Here is a 5,746-nt window from a genome sequence, read left to right as displayed (position 1 = left end):
TTTTCTAGGGTTTTCTAGGATTTTCTAGGGATTTCTAGGATTTTCAAGGGTTTTCTAGGGTTATCTAGGGTTTTCTAGGGTTTTCTAGGATTTTCTAGGGTTTTACGGGTTTTCTAAGTTTTCTAGAGTTTTCTAGGGTTATCTAGGGTTTTTAGGATTTTTTAGGATTTTCTAGGGCTTTCTAGGGTTATCTAGGGTTTTCTAGGGTTATATAAGGTTATCTAAGGTTTTCTAGGGTTATCTAGGATTTTCTAGGGTTATCTAGGGTTTTCTAGGATTTTTTAGGGTTTCTAGGGCTTTCTAGGGTTATTTAGGATTTTCTAGGGTTATCTTAGATTTTCTAGGGTTATCTAGGGTTTTCTAGGGTTATCTAGGATTTTCTAGGCATTTTAAGGGTTTCTAGGTTTTCTAGGGTTATCTAGGTTTTTCTAGGGTTATCTAGGTTTTCTAGGGTTATCTAAGGTTTTAAAGAGTTTTTTAGGGTTTTGAAGGGTTTTCTAGGGTTATCTAGGGTTTTCTAGTGTTATCTAGGAATTTCTAGGATAATCTAGGGTTTTTTAGGATTTTTTAGGGTTTTCTAGGGCTTTCTAGGGTTATCTGGGTTTTCTAGGGTTATATAGGGTTATCTAGGGTTTTCTAGGGTTATTTAGAATTTTCTAGGGTTATCTAGGGTTTTCTAGAATTTTCAAAGTTTTTCTAGGTTTTTTAGGGTTTCTAGGGTTATCTAGGTTTTTCTAGGGTTATCTAGGGTTTTCTAGCATATTTTAGGTGTTCTAGGACTTTCTAGGGTTATTTAGGATTTTCTAGGGTTATCTTGGCTTTTCTAGGGTTATCTAGGGTTTTCTAGGGTTATATAAGGTTTTATAGAATTATTAGGGTTTTCTAGGGTTTTCTATGGTTATCTTGGATTTTCTAGGGTTATCTAGGGTTATCTAGGGTTATCTAGGGTTTTCTATGGTTATCTAGGGTTTTCTAGGTTTTCTAGGGTTATCTATGGTTTTCCAGGGTTATCTAAGGTTTTAAAGGATTTTTAGGGTTTTCTAGGATTTTTTAGGGTTATCTAGGGTTTTCTAGGATTTTCTAGGGTTATCTAGGGTTATCTAGGGTTATTTAGAGTTGTCTAGGGTTTTTTAGGTTTTTTTAGGGTTATCTAGGGTTATCTACGATTATCTAGGGTTTTATAGGGTTATCTAGGGGTTCTTTAGGATTTTCTAGGGTTTTCTAGGGTTTTTAGGAATTTTTAGGGCTTTCTAGGATTTTTTAGGATTTTCAAGGGTTATCTAGGGTTTTCTATGGTTATCTCGGATTTTCTAGGGTTATCTAGAATTTTCTAGGGTTTTCAAAGTTTTTCTAGATTTTCTAGAATTTCCTAAGGTTATCTAGGGTTTTCTAGGATTTTTCAGGGTTATCTAGGGTTTTCTAGGATTTTTTAGGGTTTCTAGGGCTTTCTAGGGTTATTTAGGATTTTCTAGGGTTATCTAGGGTTTTCTAGGGTTATCTAGGATTTTCTAGGGTTTTTAAGGGTTTCTAGGGTTTTCTAGGGTTATCTAGGATTTTCTAGGGTTATCTAAGATTTTTTAGGGTTATCTAGGTTTTTCTAGAGTTATATAGGTTTTTTAGGGTTATCTAAGGTTTTAAAGGGTTTTTTAGGGTTTTGAAGGATTTTCTAGGGTTATTTAGGGTTTTCTAGTATTATCTAGGAATTTCTAGGATAATCTAGGATTTTTTAGGGTTTTCTAGGGCTTTCTAGGGTTATCTAGGTTTTCTAGAGTTATATAGGGTTATCTAGGGTTTTCTAGGGTTATCTAGGATTTTCTAGGGTTATCTAGGGTTTTCTAGGATTTTCAAGGGTTTTCTAGGTTTTTTAGGGTTTCTAAGGTTATCTAGGTTTTTCTAGGGTTTTCTAGGGTTATCTAGGATTTTCTAGCACTTTTTAGGTGTTCTAAGGCTTTCTAGGGTTATTTAGAATTTTTTAGGGTTATCTAGGCTTTTTTAGGGTTATCTAGGGTTTTCTAGGGTTTTCTAGGGTTATCTAGGGTTTTCTAGGGTTATCTAGGGTTATCTAGGGTTATCTAGGGTTTTCTATGGTTATCTAGGGTTATCTAGGGTTTTCTAGGTTTTCTAGGGTTATCTATGGTTTTCTAGGGTTATCTAAGGTTTTAAAGGATTTTTAGGGTTTTATAGGATTTTTTAGGATTATCTAGGGTTTTCTAGGATTTTCTAGAGTTATCTAGGGTTTTCTAGGGTTATCTAGGGTTTTTTAGGGTTATCTAGGGTTATTTAGGGTTGTCTAGGGTTTTTTAGGTTTTTTTAGGGTTATCTAGGGTTATCTAGGGTTATCTAGGGTTCTTTAGGATTTTCTAGGGTTTTCTAGGGTTTTTAAGAATTTCTAGGGCTTTCTAGGATTATTTAGGATTTTCAAGGGTTATCCAGGATTTTCTATGGTTATCTCGGATTTTCTAGGATTATCTAGAGTTTTCTAGGGTTTTCAAAGGTTTTCTAGGTTTTCTAGAATTTCCTAGGGTTATCTAGGGTTTTCTATGGTTTTTTAGGTCTTTTTAGGGGTTTCTAGGATTATCTAGGGTTTTTATGGGTTTTGTAGGTTTTCTAGGGTTATTTAGGCTTTTCTAAGGTTATCTAGGGTTATATAAGGTTTTATAGAATTATTCTGGTTTTCTAGGGTTTTCTAGGGTTATCTTGGATTTTCTAGGGTTATCTAGGGTTTTCTAGGGTTATCTAGGGTTATCTAGGGTTTTCTACGGTTATCTAGGGTTATCTAGGGTTTTCTAGGTTTTCTAGGGTTTTCTAGGGTTATCTAGGGTTCTTTAGGGTTTTCTAGGGTTTTTAAAAATTTCTAAAAATTTCTAGGACTTTCTAGGATTATTTAGGATTTTCTATGGTTATCTAGGGTTTTCTAGGGGTATCTAGGATTTTCTAGGGTTATCTAGGATTTTCTAGAATTTTCAAGGGTTTTTTAGGATTATCTAGAGTTTTCTAGGGTTTTCTAATGCTTTCTAGGGTTTTCTAGAGTTTTCTAGGTTTATCTAGGGTTTTTTAGGATTTTTTAGGGTTTTCTAGGGCTTTCTAGGGTTATCTAGGTTTTTCTAGTATTATATAAGGTTATCTAAGGTTTTCTAGGGTTATCTAGGGTTTTCTAGGGTTATCAAGGATTTTCTAGGGTTTTCTAGGGTTTTTTAGGTTTTCAAGGGCTTTCTAGGGTTATTTAGGATTTTCTAGGGTTATCTAGGATTTTCTAGGGTTATCTAGGTTTTTCTAGGGTTATCTAGGGTTTTCTAGGGTTATCTAGAGTTATCAAGGATTTTCTCGGGTTTTCTAGAGTTTTTTAGGTTTTCAAGGGCTTTCTAGGGTTATTTAGGATTTTCTAGGGTTATCTAGGGTTTTCTAGGGTTATCTAGGATTTTCTAGGGTTATCTAGGTTTTTCTAGGGTTATCTAGGTTTTCTAGAATTATCTAAGGTTTTAAAGAGTTTTTTAGGATTTTGAAGGGTTTTCTAGGGTTATTTAGGATTTTCTAGTGTTATCTAGGAATTTCTAGGATAATCTAGGGTTTTTTAGGATTTTTTAGGGTTTTCTAGTGCTTTCTAGGGTTATCTGGGTTTTCTAGGATTATATAGGGTTATCTAGGGTTTTCTAGGGTTATCTAGGATTTTCTAGGGTTATCTAGGGTTTTCAGGATTTTCAAGGGTTTTCTAGGTTTTTTAGGGTTTTTAGGGTTATCTAGGTTTTTCTAGGGTTTTCTAGGGTTATCTAGGATTTTCTAGCATTTTTTAGGTGTTCTAGGGCTTTCTATGGTTGTTTAGGATTTTCTAGGATTATCTAGGCTTTTCTAGAGTTATCTAGGGTTTTCTAGGGTTATATAAGGTTTTATAGAATTATTAGGGTTTTCTAGGGTTATCTTGGATTTTCTAGGGTTATCTAGGGTTTTCTAGGGTTATCTAGGGTTATCTAGGGTTTTCTATAGTTATCTAGGGTTATCTAGGGTTTTCTAGGTTTTCTAGGGTTATCTATGATTTTCTAGGGTTATCTAAGATTTTAAAGGATTTTTAGGGTTTTATAGGATTTTTTTAGGGTTATCTAGGGTTTTCTAGGATTTTATAGGGTTATCTAGGTTTTTCTAGGGTTATCTAGGGTTATCTAGGGTTATCTAGGGTTTTTTATTGTTATCTAGGGTTATTTAGGGTTTTTTAGATTTTTTTAGGGTTATCTAGGGTTATCTAGGGTTATCTAGGGTTTTCTAAGGTTATCTAGGGTTCTTTAGGATTTTCTAGGGTTTTTAGGAATTTCTAGGGCTTTCTAGGATTATTTAGGATTTTCAAGGGTTATCTAGGGTTTTCTATGGTTATCTCGGATTTTCTAGGGTTATCTAGAGTTTTCTAGGGTTTTCAAAGGTTTTCTAGGTTTTCTAGAATTTTCTAGGGTTATCTAGGGTTTTCTATGGTTTTTTAGGGCTTTTTAGGGGTTTCTAGGATTTTCTAGGGTTTTTATGGGTTTTGTAGGTTTTCTAGGGTTTTTTAGGCTTTTCTAGGGTTATCTAGGTTTTTCTAGGGTTATATAAGGTTTTATAGAATTATTAGGGTTTTCTTGGGTTTTCTTGGGTATCTTGGATTTTCTAGGGTTATCTAGGGTTTTCTAGGGTTATCTAGGGTTATCTAGGGTTTTCTACGGTTATCTAGGATTATCTAGGGTTTTCTAGGTTTTCTAGGGTTTTCTAGAGTTATCTATGGTTCTTTAGGATTTTCTAGGGTTTTTAAAAATTTCTAGGACTTTCTAGGGTTATTTAGGATTTTCTATGGTTATTTAGGGTTTTCTAGGGGTATCTAGGATTTTCTAGGGTTATCTAGGATTTTCAAGGGTTTTCTAGGGTTATCTAGGGTTTTCTAGGGTTTTCTAGTGCTTTCTAGGGTTTTTTAGGGTTTTCAAGGGTTTTCTAGGTTTTCTAGAGTTATCTAGGGTTTTTTAGGATTTTTTAGGGTTTTCTAGGGCTTTCTAGGGTTATCTAGGTTTTTCTAGTATTATATAGGGTTATCTAAGGATTTCTAGGGTTATCTAGGATTATCTAGGGTTTTCTAGGGTTTTTTAGGTTTTCAAGGACTTTCTAGGGTTATTTAGGATTTTCTAGGGTTATCTAGGATTTTCTAGGATTATCTAGGGTTTTCAAGGGTTATCTAGGATTTTCTAGGATTTTCAAGGGTTTTCTTGGTTTTCTATGATTTTCTATGTTATCTAGAGTTTTCTAGAAATTTCTAGGACTTTCTAGGGTTATTTAGGATTTTCTATGGTTATCTAGGGTTTTCTAGGATTTTCTAGGGTTATCTAGGATTTTCTAGGATTTTCAAGGGTTTTCTAGGGTTATCTAGAGTTTTCTAGGGTTTTCTAGTGCTTTCTAGGGTTTTCTAGGGTTTTCAAGGGTTTTCTAGATTTTCTAGAGTTTTCTAGGGTTATCTAAGGTTTTTTAGAATTTTTTAGGGTTTTCTAGGACTTTCTAGGGTTATCTAGGTTTTTCTAGTATTATATAGGGTTATCTAAAATTTTCTAGGGTTATCTAGGGTTTTCTAGGCTTATCTAGGGTTATCAAGGATTTTCTAGGGTTATCTAGGGTTTTCTAGGATTATCTAGGGTTTCCTAGGGTTATCTAGGATTTTCTAGGATTTTCAAGGGTTTTCTTGGTTTTCTAGGGTTTTCTAGTGTTATTTATAGTTTTCTAGGACTTTCTAGGGTTATCTCGA

The sequence above is a fragment of the Arachis hypogaea genome, chromosome 13 (genome assembly GCF_003086295.3).
Source record: "Arachis hypogaea cultivar Tifrunner chromosome 13, arahy.Tifrunner.gnm2.J5K5, whole genome shotgun sequence".
Classification (NCBI taxonomy): domain Eukaryota; kingdom Viridiplantae; phylum Streptophyta; class Magnoliopsida; order Fabales; family Fabaceae; genus Arachis; species Arachis hypogaea.
Note: the sequence above shows the minus strand (reverse complement) of the source record.